At 39.9% G+C, this 16,734-nt stretch overlaps 1 protein-coding gene and 1 long non-coding RNA gene across 5 annotated transcripts in view; both read right to left on the bottom strand.

Moving 5' to 3' along the window:
* Positions 1-16,734, bottom strand: part of lrmda (leucine rich melanocyte differentiation associated) — a 331,776-nt gene that overhangs the window by 19,295 nt on the left and 295,747 nt on the right. The window lies entirely within an intron of this gene.
* Positions 71-3,199, bottom strand: LOC139061989 (uncharacterized). Its single transcript, XR_011515599.1, has 3 exons — positions 2,875-3,199; positions 1,878-2,790; positions 71-1,726 (listed from the first exon to the last, which is right to left on the bottom strand). It is a non-coding gene; the product is annotated as an uncharacterized lncRNA (long non-coding RNA).

Here is a 16,734-nt window from a genome sequence, read left to right on the forward strand (position 1 = left end):
TATATATATATATATATATATATATATATCAGATGTCAAGCTAAACAGACAGGGTTGAAAAATTCCCCATCACTTTCATTTTTTAAATAGTAATTAATAAACATTCGATACCATTACAATTTCCTTTGATTTCATTTTAAATAAATATTTAGAGTGCCCAGGTAGCACATCAACAATGCAATTTAACGGTTTTCTTAAAGTAGGAACGTTTAACCTGTGCGGCCAGAGCGCTCTCCTTCCTTCTGCTCTGCTTAAACCTGAGCTGATCACCTGCTTGTGCGTAATCAAATGTCAATAGGGGACAAGATATAGCCATGATGTTCACTTTTACCTCAGACCGACTTATTGCTGTTTTATGGTGTGGCTGAATCTGCGACCCGCTGTCACGCTGACTGGAATAACAAATGCTGCTGTAACAGGACTTGTGGTCAGGTTCGGAGTCACTGGCTGGAGCGGACCAGACTCATCCCAGAAGCTAACATCTTAATTTGACCTTGAATGAAAAATAACCTCTTAAAAGTTTTTATCGTGGTGGAGGCAGCACCCATTTCTGCCTTCAGTCTGACGGTGCGCCGGAGTTATAGCAGCGTGCGCGCTTATTGAATCTGTGTGTGTGTATGTGCGCACGCGCGCGGCACAGCCGCTCAAGTCACCGCGTCTCGTTATTGGAGCTATTTAAACTTCTGCCCAGCCCAGATGTGCTCACATGTGCACCCGTGAGCCGTGGTTGCGCTGGAACTCGTCTGACCTCTGACAGACGCACTCTGAACTTCAGATCTTCAGCGCGCTGTTAATAGCCTGAATGGGAATCATTTCTTGTTATTTTGTTACATCCACAATGTTCTGTGTGTGAGATTTACAATGTCAGAACACCTGCATGAGACAGGTGTTAATTACAATCTGCCAGAATGACTTGCCACCTTCAGATTCCTCCAACACTGTTAAAAATGATCAAATAACGGAACATATCGGCGTGCGCAGACCAGAGTGCTGAAGCTCGGCGCATTGTTATTATGAAGCTATGGCACATGTGGAGGACACGCGCGCGTGCAAAAATATACTTGTTTTCAATTACATTTATTGGGCCCACTTACTTTTTCTTTGGCCCACCCACAAATGAGTTTCTACAATAACGGTGACACATGACAGACTTCTCTGAGCTCCGCAGCCATTACACTTTTCAACTCGCGCACCCCGTAGCGGCAGCTCGCGCACCCCTAGGGGTGCACGCACCACACTTTCGGAATCCCTGGCCTAGACACACACACAAAAACTGTTGAGATGTCGCTCAACTAAATAAATCCTTCAGTCTTCCATGTTAGAGCATACATTACCTGGGGAGTCCATTCTTCCATCTCCTGTTGCAGACAAAATAAAAATTAATTTTATTACTACAAAGTTTAAACACACAATGGACTCTTCAAAATGAATAACACTGGAATAAGTATTACATAAATCTCACCTAGAACAACCACTTTGTCCTTGTGTTTTAAGCTGTTTATGACCTCTGCACTGGTGCTCTCCCAAAACTTCTCAACAGGTCCAATGCAATATGTATCCTGTATTTTGAAAAAAAGTGTTTTGTGCCACCATTCCAGGGCTGTTTTTCTGTAATTGTTCCCGACAACAGTATGTTTGTTGCCAACATAAAGTCACCTCCCTGCATCCCAAACTTTAACAAAGGTTGGGAATTCCATCTCCACACGATGTGTCCGAAAGGGCAAGTCTAAAAAAAAACACACAACATACAAATTTAACAAAAATAGAAACTGAATATAAGTTATGTGTCGAAAAACCGTTTAGGATTAAAATTAGAAAAGAACAAGTATAGTTTCTCATCATTCATCATTAAACAAAAATAGAAAATGGTCTCTTACCCATTCCAGCCAGGCTCCTGTTCCACGAGGTTTCAAAGTTGCTTGAAATGGGGCTCTTCCTGGGCATGCTGTTGCAGTGACTGGATCGTTGTAACTACACATTCGGAAAGGCAACTCCAGGTATTTCACCAGCTGCAGCAGAATATCATTGAAGGCAATGCAGGCACTTTTCCCAACCAAATCTTCTTCACACAGAACTTTGGGTTGTTTGGGTGTGGTTTGGATCTCCTCATCCAGTTCGTTGGTAGTAGCTATATCAATAACAGCTTCATCTAAGCTGATGTTGTGTAGCTGTTTAATGACTTCTTTTGATTTTGCAAGGCATGGTCTAAATTAAACAAAAATAATGACAGATACATTCAATATTATGAGCATATTATGAAATTTTTTTTAAAAAGGCTTACGTCTCGGCCCGGCCGCTCCGGTCACCACAGGATCGTCGGCTAGCAGTGCCTACACCACGCTCAGGACAATCCAGACTCTTCTCATGCATCGTTCCACAAATGTGGAATGACCTTCCAAGCACTACCAGAACCGCGGCTTCCTTTTCAATTTTCAAGAAACTCCTGAAGACCCTGCTCTTCAGAGAGCATCTTCTAAACTAGCACCCTCCCTGCACCCGTCCCCCCTCTCTACTGTCCACTCCTTGTTCCCTCCTCTCCATGATTGATGTCAAGTTGTTGTTGTTGTTGTTAGCCTCAAGGGCAATATGCCGATTATCACCTGTAAGTCGCTTTGGACAAAAGCGTCTGCTAAATACATAAACATAAACATAAAAAAATTATTATCTGAAACGCGCTGAATAACAGTAACACACCGTAGACAAAGGTGTGGAAAGAAATCCTCATCAGAGCTGTCCCCATCTTCTTCTGGGCTATCTTCACCTGGATCACAGCATCCATCAATCTCAACACTATTAATGAAAAAATATAACTGTTAGAAAGAAAAACAATATCAATATTATGTCCAAAAATATAAGAAGAGATTAAAAACTTACATGCTGTTCCTCAGATCATTCAGATCCTCTTCATTCAAACAGTCTTGCAGCTCTTCTGGAGCCATATAGTGCATGCTGAAACACGTAAATGAGTTAAAAAAAAAGATACTTTCATAACAGAAAAAAATACATAGAAATCTAGTCTATAATGAAAGTAACACCGACCTGAATTCTAACACATCTGTTTCTTTTTCAGAGCACACCTGTTGAACGCCTTCAATGTTGATCCCCTCCACTCTAAATAATAAAATGTATTAGTTAAAAATGTATTACTGAAATACATGATTTAAAAAGAAAGAAAAAATACAACATCAGATACATTTCTAATGGTCCAACAACATGATATTGATAAATCACAACATTATTTACATATCATCTAAATGGAGAGAGAAAAATACTAAACATACCCAGACCCCTCCGTAACAGTTGATACAGGTGGTGGAGATGGTGCTTCTATTTCATTTTGTCTCTTTTTGGCGTAGAAGTAACTTGCTGTGTTTCATACCTGTGAAAACAAGAGTCAATTTAATCCATTGTCAAATACTAATTGTGTCACCACCAGGTCTCAACAACACTGGGCCTCGAGAGCTACTATCCTTCTCGTTTTCCAAACATCTCGGCTTCAAAACAGCTGAATCAAATGACTGAAAGGATTATTCAGCTGTGATCAATGTTAGCAAAGTTCTTGTAACTACTCATTCCATGTATTCAGCTGTGTTGGAACGGAGATGTCTCTAAAACATGCAGAACAGTATAGCTGTCGAGGACCAACGTGGATGACAGGTGGTCTATCATAACGTTTACTAATTATAATCAGAAAAATACAGGACTAATAACATGTTTAAACCTAAAAGCTGACTCGGGGCACATTGATAGAGACGAGATGTTTGACTTATTTACTGCTAAACGCTGGGGTTTGCAGCTTGATACGACAGGCCTGACTCTTACAAGTTAGCATCACATTAGCCTCTGTGGCTAACACTGAGATTGAGTCAGTTGTGTGGATTAGAAAAAATACTTAAAAAAGATTTCCACCTACACACATTTAATAAATACTTTTATCAGTATCGTATAATGACTTAATGCCCGATCAAACACAATAACCCCGGTGAAATCATTTCTTACTTACCTATTCATTAGCATCACGTCTCGGTCAGAGTCTGTAGTACATGCCGTTCTTTCTAGAAGAGCTCTCCAGCGAGGAAAAGCCAGCCCAATATTAATGCTGTTCTTTCCTTTCTCTATCGCGTTCTCTCTTTCTTTTCCTAGATTCCTCTGATAATGGTTTTCTAGCTCTCTTTGGAGGATCTGCCATAGCTGAATTCTCTAAACCGGTCGTCTACGAGATACTGCCGTAAAGCAACACGCAGTCAGTGCTTCCGCCGGCGGCCCGCCACTCAAAAACTGTATAGTGCGGTAAACAGACATGAGACCCCATGACACTATCACAGTTACAAAAATGACCATATTAGATGATAGTATTACACCAAAACCTTTAAAAAAATTATTTAAGGTGTAAAAGTTGCGGAATGTTGCTTTAAAAATATGAAAAGTTTGCATAGTATCCCTTTAAATGATTAATCCCGTTTGAACTGCAGTTTGGCGTGGACAAGTGAGTGTGCTGCTGGTCTCATTGTGACCAAAGTTGGGGTGGGGGTAGAACAAAATGCCAAGTAAAGTACTTTAACTTTTGAAAATTTGTAGTACATATTGTGGAGCAGAAAATACAGATACAGTAATTGCTTTCAAGAAAATTACTTAAATGTTAGAAACAAGATATTTAAGTACACTAACAAAGTACTTTTTTTCATTACATCACTGCTATACACACGCACACACACACACACACACCAGGGTTTTTCCGGGCTCAATTGAGGCAGAGGTGGTACCATCCTGACCAGCACATGCCTTGCCCAAGGACACAACAGCAGTATATATATATATATATATATATATATATATATATATATATATATATATATATATATATATATATATATATATATATATATATATGGGATTGATTCTGGATCCTGGCAGAGAATGCTGCTGTTGTGTCCTTGGGCAAGGCACTTAATCCACATGGTGGTTGGAGAGACCGGTAGCGCCTGTGCTTGGCAGCCTCACCTCTAACAGTGCGCCCCAGGGCAGCTGTGGCTACATCATAGCTCACCACCACCAGGGTGTGAATGTGTGTGTGAATAGGTGGATAACTGATTGTGTTGTAAAGTGCCTTGGGGGGCTCTAGGACTCTAGAATTTCCTATATTGAATACAGGCAAATCTTCCCAGAATCTATGGCTATGATTAAGAAAATATAACATTTGCTATTACTATTTTTGTGACACTTTAGTATTTTTGAGAGATACAATCTATGAAAAGTAATTATTGTGACAGATTTGGTCATAGACGTGACTGGTTTGGTATGTTTAGGGAGTCTGGTAAACACTTGTAATCCTCTGTAATTATTTAATCACACTTTCTTGTGAATTTACACGAGCTTTTATACAATTTATCATATTTATCCTAAAAGTATTTATTACTCATTTGGCACAAATAAGTTTACTTATTTTTCTATGTGATAAAAAATCTTTTGCCAAGGGTTAAACATTGATAAAGACCTCATTCGTAACCACTGGCCTACTTTCATAAATACTATTTTACTTGTGTAATAAATATTAATTTCTGCTTGAAGCATCAAATCTTGTTGGGAGTCATAAAAATTAATGTAGATGAATCTTTGGGACATCAGACGTAGTTTAAAATTAGATATTTGTCAAATTACAAGATGTCACTTCCTGCCAGGACTTAGACTGATGAAGCAACTGTAGCCAACCAGATGTAAGACAGAAGTGATGATGAGTTTGTGTTGTGAGGAATATTTCATGGCCCTCTGCACCCCCTGTTCTCCATTCAGATGGATGGCATCAGCATAACTCTATTTCTTTTAATTAATATGACACATTCCCTGTTCGTATGCAGACAGTGAGAGAGGGGAGGAGGGCTGAGGGTAAAAAGAAATGATTAACTGTGAATCTGTCCCTCCTTGTGAGAAATTAGCTCTCTGCTCTCCCCTTCATTTCCCTCACTCTCTTCTGTCTGTGTCCTTCTTTAGCTCACTTCATTTAATCCTGCATCCCCCTGTCTCCTTCTCCTTTCTCTTATCTCTCTCCCTCTCTTTTTCCACCCTACCACCTCCACTCGGCCCCTCCAACACTCTCGGACTGTCCTCAGCCCTTGCGCATCTCCTGACAGGTAGAATAATAACGCTCGTACATCACTGCCCTGAAAAGTCCAATAACCTAAATCTTCACTTGCCACACACCCCGGGACTCAATTACTTTATTGACATGTAATCTTCATAAGGGGAGAAATATTGAGCATGTAAGGTCAGCTGGTTATGAAGACATATTATCATATTATCTGCATGAGGGTTATAGGGGCTAGGACCTGACAAAGCTAATTATAATGGTACATGTTTCAGAGCTCAGAGCGTATTATCTGCTTGGCTGCTTGGTTGAGCCACAGCTGAGATATAGAGGAGAAAGGGATGAGATTTCAAAACTAATAGGAGTGGGATGTCACCTTGGGGCATAGGAATTAATGAAGCCAAATATTATCGACCTCCCATCAAAGCACTAATGCCCTTGATTTGTTCATTGTATTTGTCAGGATTACCTTGCCACACCCTAATGGCTAACACTAAATCATATTATCAGCAGAGCAAGGACAATGATTGTAATACTGTACAATAACAACAAAGAACAGTTCAAAAGTACACGTTTTATCTGAAAGTATTCCACCTCAAGTGCAAATAGGCAAATTAGTGTGCTGTTTTATTAATGACATAAAGTCGTCTCGCTGACGAGGAAGAAAGACAGAATGGAACTGCTAAACATGGTCATCTCACTTCCTCCCGTACCATGCCCTCTGCTTCATCTCTGTTGTCCAGCTGTCTAAACCCATAGGTCAGACCTACCGCTGCAAAAATGGTGTGGAGCGCTTTGCCAATCCCGCCAAAGGTTATCTGTTAACACTCGCTAACAATGTCAAGTGGAGAGACATATTTTAGCTTTCTCATGAGGCTCTGCAGTCATCCAGCTCTCCTCTCAAGAAAAATCTTCAAAAATTGCTTCTTTTCACTTTTTCGGTTTCCAAACACTGCTTTTTAATGAAGCAAAGCTGTCGAAGCTTTCGCTTTATAAAGTATAAATGTAGAAAGCATTTTAAATACATAAGATTTGGCATGGTCTACATTTTTTTTAAACGTAATTAAACAATTTTACGTTAAAGAATGTGGATTTACATTTTAAAAAAACACTTTACAGACCAGGAATATATGTCAAATTTATGTTAGAGAAAGAAAAATCAGGATTCTGCTCAATCATCCTCCTGCACTGGAGCCACATGTCAAAAACTATATTCCAGTGAAGTTATGATGGTGAAATCACTTGTCCACTTGTGTTATCATGACAGAGAAACCTGCTCCATCTGTTTAAAGAGGCTTAATAAGCAAATCAAAGTGGACAGATTAAAAGGTTGTTTTGGACTTGGTAGCATTTCAGTGACCTCGCTTTTTTATTTGTAAATTCTAGCGGAACTAGAAAGCACCACTTGTGGAAGGTTTTTTATTATAATTTTAAAAAATTTAAAGGAGATGACTTCAGTTCAAATCAAGTCTGTTACGGCTACCAGCCTGGCCAGTGGGATGCAGGAGCCAGGATCACCCAGCCCCAGTGATCAGCCTGACACTGCCCCTCCTCCCCCTCTCTTCCAGGCTGCTGAGGAGCACAGCTGATCTGAATCCTGCTGATGACCCACACCTGGATAAAAAGGCTGTGCCCTTAGCAGTCTGAGAGGCAGCAGTGCAGGGGTTCTGCTGTCCTCCAGGCCTCATTGTTTTCAACCCCTTTGATTGCAAATGTTTTTTTTTAAGAGGTCGAGTAGCTTCTTTTAAGCTTTGTGTGGGTTAGGCTACACAGGTTGGAAATTAATTATACAGTCAAACTCATGAGTGAGCCACTGTAGCTGCAATACTTTCTCTGAACTGCATGCCGCTAAAGAGTCACATTTTTCATCATGATTTCAATGGATTTCACACATGGGGCCTTTAAGCCAGGCATACACTGTAAGACTTTTTAACTTTTTGGAGCCGATTTTCCCCTCGTGTGAGAATCTATGAGATTGGGGCGAGTTTTGGGCTGAGCATTGTGTAGCATACAGGGCGCAATGAGAGGCAAATAACACCACGTGACTGTCTTCTGATCAGCAATCGTACAGATTTATCCCGTGTTTGATTTGCTTGTCCTGCATGAGGGTATCGCACTGTTGAAGTGGCTCCGTGAGTGGTTGCGACCCAAAAAGTACCAGAACCGCTCACGCGCAAACATGCGTCTACAGGGCTCACCAGCTATTTCCTACCCCTCTACAGGATCTAAGAAACCTCTGTATCACAACCTGACAATAGTTTTTGCAGTTCTTAACTTGTTTCTTAACAATGACCAACATGTGTACTCACACAGTTGGGAGCTCAGTGACACAACTTAGAATGACACCACAAACAGGTACACTGAGATATTACATTTTTAATATTTGAAGGTTATTAATAATGTAGGAAATGTCAACTAAAACCTAAAGTGAACAAATGCTCAGAATTAAAAGAAAAAAAATGGGTTATTTTTCTTTTAAGTACTGATTACACCTGTGATGGAGAAGATGGTGCAATAATCTCTTTTGATGTCAAGGAGTGAACAGCTCACATGGAAAATAAAAGTAATCACAAGAAAAGTTTAATATGCCACAAAAGTAAACTGCCTAATAAGACATAACCACATGTTAAATATTCATGATAAACAGAACACTAACCGAAAGCAAACTGTTAGGCTGGGAATATATTTGCTTTTTAACCTCACATTGATGCAGGAATCAGGCAGTGTCTTAACATATTTGTTGCTACACTACATGTAGTACTGGAGGATTCCGCTAGGGGGCACAATACCGAATTCAGACCGGATTGAGTGTCGGATTTGCAGGGTACAAACAAAACAAACATGATGACAATAGAAGAGATCAGTAACATCTTCATTTTGAGATTGCGAGAGAAAAAGAAAGTAGATTGTATGGTAGACAAGACCTCTAAATCAGAGACGGCATGACAATGCCGACAGTGTCTCACTCATTTTGTCAGCTCCCTCTACTGGTTATTCATATATTGCAGCTTGTGAATGTGTTGCACCAATTTCAGCAAACGTGCACAAACAACATTTCAAAGTAGTGATGCACTGATATGAAACGTTTTGGCTGATACCGATATCCGATATTAATATCGCTGTTAAGGCCGATAACCGATATTTGCGGATACAGATATACCAACATTAATGTTTCTAAAATCAGCAGATTTTGTATAGAATGTAAATTATTAAAGCTGAATTTACGTTGTTATGTACATACACCACACACAATTATGCTTCTGAGAAGATTACAATCACTGTCACATGATTAAACAAATACACATCACCCTCCCTCACCTTCTGAAACAGATAAACAAATGGAAACAAGATTGAAAAAAAAAACATCAGTTGTTAATATTGGCCCAGTTTTATTTAAAGGACCAATACAGATTTGTTAAAAATGACTATCATCGGCCAATACCGATATTGAGGCGGTTAAATTGTGCATCCCTACTTCAAAGAAATGCAAATTACACGCTGCAGCCATGACAAACCCACAAATGCACAATATAAGGAGGTAAATTTCGACCATTCGAGCCAACTCCAGTATTAGGGTGAGTATTGTCATTGAAGGATTACTTTGCATGATCAGTTATCCTAAAACCTGTCCAAAGTGTAATTCTAAAAACAGACTGATTAGGATAAATGAAGCTAAATAAATACATGAAATTTAACGAGTTTTACACCAAACTCTTGAAACAAGGTCTGTTAAACATTTTACAATAGGACAAATGATTTAATTTTGTTTATGAATCTCCGGTGTTTTGTAATAATCCAAGGGGCTGATCTTGTTTCCTTAAGCTGTCCAACATCTGCCTACATGTTACTGGTTATTAGTATGAATGGAAATGATCAAGCCTATTCATATAAAACAAACTCAAACCTGTTCAGCAATTTATGACAGCAGGCAATTGGGTGCAGTGGAATAATAATAAAACAAAGAAAAAACATGTAGCAGCAATAACCATGAACCATGAAGGCTAAAGTAAACCTAGCTAACTGCCAACTGAGACACCGCAGCTGTCCTGAGCTCAATAACAAATCACAGCGGAACGTAAATATTTCTGTGCATGAATCAGGGCTGATTGTTGCAGACCTGTCCACTTTGGATGATTCGTGTTCCTTCACCTCCTTGAGAATGACGAGTGGAACTGGGAAAAAGATCAATGTCCAGAGCACGGGAAGCTTGACTTTCCAAGAAGGTTGGGTCAGTTTGGCAGAGACTCGTGTTCTTGACTAAAGAGAAGCAGCCAAAAAACTTACATCTGTTTTTACCAAAGGAAGCTCTAAATGGGTGAGTCCAACTGGCTTAGCATCATCATATGAGAACAGTGTCTGTTATGGGCCACATGTTATCCTGCTGTTGACAAAATGGCTCAAACTTTGTAATAATCATTTCTCTTTGGTGATGGATGGAGCGGTTTGAAAGCATGACAGTCAGCCTCCAAGCTGAGTGGGAAATACGTTGAGTTTTTAATCACAAAAATATTAGATAGAAATATCAGCATCAGATGAAAATTTCAACCAGAATGAGAATAACTAAAGTGATGTGCTGACCATAATGAAACTATTGCATTCAGTCAGAGCTATCCCATAAAAAAATAAAAAAAACTTCACTTGACTGAAACAGTTTATATGCAGGACATCACTATAAAAATATTTTTATTAACAAGTAGAAAAGGAAGTAACAAATCAATATATCGCAATAACTCTGAAGCTGACAGGTCCTATCTTATCACCTTTAGTTTTTGCCCAACATCAGTTTAAGAACTCGGGAGACTCTTTCAGCTACATCAAAAAGTAAGGTAAAAACAAAAGTGTCACTGACACTTCCCCAAACCCAGCACAAACAGAATTATTCACACACTGCGAGAGAGAAGTGCCACCTGATAACGGAGAGATAATGACACTTGGTGGAAGGCTGCTTTCTCAAAGCAGTTTACAGCGAGCTCGTCAGAATGTGGCACTCAAGCTCGTCGCGGAAGTTGAGGAGGTTATCTCGGCATTTTAATCTAGAATGAATCCATGCAATGGAGAAAATGTAGAGGTGATTTCCAGGACTTGTATTAGCAAGGACTCAAAAATGAGCCTGGGATGTTAAGGCTGTGGCATTTGCATGTAAAACGATGGTGAGGGCTATGTCCCCCTCTCTCCTCATCTGTCTCCAAAGGCCAGCTTAAATGGATATTCCTACTGCTGAGCCAGTCCACTCCTGATAGAAAAAATACCACATCATCTGAGTCAGATAAAGGAAACACGGTTTATCCAATCCAAGGGAGTATGTACTGCTGTGATGTGCTGTGATATGCAGCAGCTGCACTGACAAGAAAGAGATTGATGGGAATGGGATTGGATTTTAAAGGTCTTGTTTATTTTGTACTAATCCAAGCAACAGAAAGTGTTTATTGGAACAGGTTGAAGTTTCCATCAAATTATGACAACGACTTTACAAATCAGGGTGAAAAAAATGACCTTTTCATTTGTGATTGTCATTAATTTCTTTAACTGTAAAACATGAATTAATTAATCAGAGCCTACTTCCTCACACCAGCTGGACTGCAGAGACAATAAAACATAAACAATAACATCTTGTCCTCCAAGGTCCATCACAGAGGAACTCTTTTTAAATAAACTCCTTTAATCCAAGAAGAAAGAAGATTTTATAATTAAAGATAATCATTAAACATTGCCATTTATAATTATAAATAATGAAATACTTCATTAATCTGTGCTCAATGATTGTTTTAGTATGTTTACTTGACGAGCTCATAACATTTGCACTCACAAGTAAAGTTAAGTTAATAACTCATGACACATAAGTTGACCTTTTGCCTAGATTCGGAGTCTCCACCACAGAGGGTGTGTCTCTGCAATGCTTGGTAACATCCTCAAGCGTGCCAACTTCTGGTTGGCTATTCAAGATAACATCAATCCATTAAAACTAGTTTTACTCTGGTTTTTCCCTGAGTTCAACTTCAGACAGAACTGTTCGAACAGCTCAACAGTTCAAGAGTTCTAGAGGAAAAGCTTTAGACCGGCCATCTTTTGCATAACCTCTGGAACCACAAGGATTTTGACACATCTGTCAAAACCTTCTTAAACCTTTTTGCACCCGCGAAGCTGAAACAACCAGATAGTTTCCTGCAGAACAAAGCTGACTCAAAACTCCTTCAGAGTTATTTTTAAGACGCTTGGTTTCATTCATCTGTCGTGACCTGAGAGACATCTCCGGACTGAAAGAATCGACACCTTGGTCCTCTACAGCCCTCTGGTGCCAGTGGTCATCCGACCTCTCACTTTCGGATCCACCAAGAGGGTCTCTTAATCCAGGTAATGTAGACACACAGATAGCGCCTGAATGTGGTTCTGATAACATCTTTATATCTTATATGCAAACCAAATTCTTTCCATCCAGAACTCAGCTCTGAGAATCAGAGATTCTGAATACATTATATTCACACATAGGTTCCAGACACCCATCTTTTAGTTTCATCCACTCACAGTAAAGAGTAGTTTAAACAATTTGTCAAGTCTTAATGGTTTGTAAAATAAATTCTTATTTTGTTTATAAACCTGACTGTTTCTTGAATCAAAGCGAAGTGTGTACGATCCCTTAATGAATAAAATAATCTTAGAATCTTCTGACTAAAACAATAAGACCAAGCAGGCGATATTCTAGTTAAATAGAGTATCACCACTTATTGGTCACAAGTAGTGGTAATAATATAAATAGCTTTTCAAGCAATTTACCTAACCCAATTTACCCTCTATTATCATTACACAGTTCATAAACAAAACAACTCATCTGGTTAAATAAATACATTTATGGCTATGAAAATATAATAGTAATAAAAATAATAAATTATAAATGTACAGGCTTATAACTGCTAAATAAAAAGGTAATAAAAAGTAATTTGAAACTATAACTAATTGCTTTTTTAATGCAAGGTGCCCAGTACTGCCGTTAACTAATAATGTAATCAAGTACATTTCGTACTTTTTCGTATATTTCAGCAAAACTTTTGATGAAGTTAATCTCTGACATGTGAACTTTTATGGCTGGTTTCGTGATTGGCGTAATTTGTTAAGATGCCAGCAGTAGAGTCATTAAGCTCATCCTCGACGTTTCAGTTTAACAGCTGGCAAAAAATAGAAATCAAATGACAGAAAGGGCACTCAGTGGCATGTGATTAAGAAACAGCTCTGTGAACTCAGTACCTGGGAGGGAAGCCATGTTTTATGGAGTCTGGTGCATAGCCAGACTGCATACCTGGCAGAGAAATCCCTCTCATTAGCAGTGTTTTATTCCATCTTCTGTCATCTACCATCAGCGCTGAGTGCTCACATCATCTATAGTTTCCTTTAAATGAAGACTTTATAGGCTGTGGCTCTACAGAAGAAACCATGGGAGCAACTGGAGGAAAAGGTTGCACTTCGCTGTTTCCATGTGCCTCATTGTAGTTGCGTGGGGGAGCAGCACAAGACTTTGTGTTCAGCTGTGATGTTTATCAGGGGACCGATCCCGCTGGTATAATCATTAAGAGCCTGAATGAAACGTCTAGCAGAGCACGCACATCTGGTCTAAAGAGAGACGTCCGAGGTGTTCTGTCTTTCCTCACCAAGCTCCACAGGAAACTTTTTCAAGCTTTGGAACTTTCCCAAGTCAGTCCAAACAAGAGTGGGAAGATTTTCAGCAGAACGGTGAGATTTTATTGGAGCTACAGCGTGATGCAGAACAGAGGTGATGATGGAAAATAACAACGCAGTGTGACAAATCAGAACAAAGAAACAGATGTCTGAGGTAATGAATGAACTAATGAACGAGTTTCAAATAAGGGTACCTTGCAGAGCAAAAAACCCCAAAAGACAGGTCTAAGCTTTCAACTGTGAGCAGTAAATTTCCATCTGGTTAATATACAAGCGACATCAAATGGACAAGCTGAGTGTCCGCTTGGACGCAACAACGCCTCTGAAAGCTGTCAAGATCACATGAAGTTTAACTCTGCATGTTGCAAAATAACATTAAGTCATCTGTCACTCTGACAACCCTTTTCTTCATAACGACAACTGCTAAGTTTCAACACTAGCAGCTCAGTCATCCATTAGTCATGTGTCCCAGGATCCAGATGTCTGGTGCAGAGGAGGAGGGGGAGGAGCAGATAGCAGCAGGTGTAGATCTCTATGAGCCCAGCTGAGCTCTAAAAGACAGTGCTTAGCACCCACAGCTCCATCATCTGGCCTCTCCCTTGTCTCCACAAGCCTCTCAACAGCCCATTCCTCATGATTTACCCTGTTTTGGCAAAGCCGAGAGCCCTTCTAATGGGCTGCTCTGAATGCTTCCAGATGTTTGTTTATTTGTTGTGCAGCAACTGTAAAAGAGTTTATGCTATGAAAGCTAGCTTTGAAACAACCATGAAGTCCCCACGGGCGTGGTTTGGATGAATCTGCGTTCCTCCTGGAACTTAAATAACAGTTGAATGTACACACATATAACTGATCTGAAATAAAACCCAAAACAACGAGATAAAAATGGGCCACGAGCTAGTCAGGCAGATTTTCATGTTTTATTTTCAACCTGTTTTTTTTTCTTCATCCACGACACAGTTATTAGAAGTTCCTTTCATTTTAATATAGATTATTCATAAAACACACAAAAGTGCTACATCAGTGGTTTGATGTTGGTTGCATGTTAGCAAACAGATTCCATGAGGGCATGCTATACTTAAGGCTGGGACTCCATTTTTGCCTGCTGGATTTAGAGTTGACTTGGCAGTTGGACCAGCACCAAGACTTAGAGTCAAGGTGACAGTGGTGGAAGCTCCTCAGGCCCCACTGCCTGTGTTCTCCACTCTGTGTCACGCCTTCCCCAACTCCCCCCATCCTCCCAACAATCCTCCCGTCTTTAGCTCTCTCTCATTAAAACCAAGCCTTCATTGGCTTTTTCTTCTATTGTTATATTGTAGTCCATAAATTTTCCTCCCATCCCATCCTCCTGCACATTTCCTAATGCCTTGTTTAACTCATCTCCTCTGGGCTGAGTCCTTCACCAACCCAGACAGGAGTTGTGTCTCTGGCTGAGCGGTGACCTGCCAGCGCCGCCCTCCTCTGAGTGCGTCTTGCTGCTGTAATTACCTCTGGCACCCATGCTCTGGGGCTTCCACGCAGGTGACATGGTGGAGGGGGTGGATTCAGAGGGTTGAAAAGCGAAGAAGAGCGGCCCTTTCTGTGCAGACGACGTACTGATGTCAGACATTTTCTAATTTGACTACAAGAGTTAGAAGAGAGCAACACAGTTTCCTATGTTACTCTTTCAAAACAAAAAGATGATGAGAAAGTTTTAAAACTAATTCTCTTGAATTGAACAGCTGTATAGTTTAACATTAAACTACTAAGCGTTTTACTGAATTTTATTTTATAACATGAAACAAAAGAAAGCAAAAAAAGAAAGAAAGAAAAACTGAATTGTTCAGTTTACAATAAACCCTGAAAGCTGAGCATTGCAGTGAACTACATAAAATCAGGCAACATTTAGTTGCACTCTTATTGTTTACATCCCGGATTATCTCTGTAAACACTGTGGAATTACTGTCTCAATAATTCTCTCTGCTAAAATGGTGTTTTGGCACGGCTTTGTTCTCTTTGAATGAGAACCCACTGTGACCATCTACCACACATGGAGAAAAATCCGCCATGTTTAGGAAATAGTAAATAAATGTGGAAAAAAAAAACAATGACAACGAGTGTGTGTGTGTGTGTGGGGGGGGGGGGGTGCGAGCAAGGACATGAAGCAGAGGTGAAGGGCGAAGATGAGGGCTGTGTTATCTAAGACTGCAGCCCTGCATCATAAAAATAACAAATGAAGTCTGTCATCGTTGCTCAGATCCTAGACGGATGGGAAAAATATTTTACGTGTCAGATCCCTTCACCTTTAAATGGGCTGTTCTTAACAGGTCTGATTTTGACAAAGTACAACACTCCCAGTCCTCCCATCCTGTGAAAGCTGCCACCGTTCAGACTTTTGTGACACAGATCTGTCCTTGGTAATAAAAAAATGGGGCTGTTAGTGCTTTTTACAGGGCAGGGACACTCACTGTCAAGTATTTCAAACACAAAAGTGGTCAACTCATTAGAACGGGCTGAATACAAGATGCACGTGACTCTGAAGATTTTCCCAATTCAGGGTTTTTCTTAGCTTAGAAATCTAAACCAACTGTGTTGTTGGATGAGTTGTGTGTTCAAGACCTGGATCATTGGGTTAATATTAGCTCTTGCAAGTCAATCTGTTGAATCTTAGCAGCTGTTTGTTCTTATGCACAACAGTTCTTCAGGTGGAAACAGCAAATTATTATTTAATACCTTTTTCAAATAGACTAAGGCAGAGCTATTCAATTCCGGGCCTTGAGGGCCAGCATCCAGCGTGTTTTGGTTTTAACTCTGCTTCAACACACCTGATTTCAATTAGTAGATGATTAACAGGCTTTTGCAAAGCCTGTTGAGCTGCTGCACAGGTGATTCAACACTGAATCTAGTGTGTTGGACCAGAGAAACCACTAAAACGTGCTGGATCCCGGCCCTCGAGGCCCGGAATTGAATAGCCCATTTATAAGGAGAAACACCAGCCATATTTTCAT

The sequence above is a fragment of the Nothobranchius furzeri genome, chromosome 12 (assembly GCF_043380555.1).
Source record: "Nothobranchius furzeri strain GRZ-AD chromosome 12, NfurGRZ-RIMD1, whole genome shotgun sequence".
NCBI classification, from domain to species: domain Eukaryota; kingdom Metazoa; phylum Chordata; class Actinopteri; order Cyprinodontiformes; family Nothobranchiidae; genus Nothobranchius; species Nothobranchius furzeri.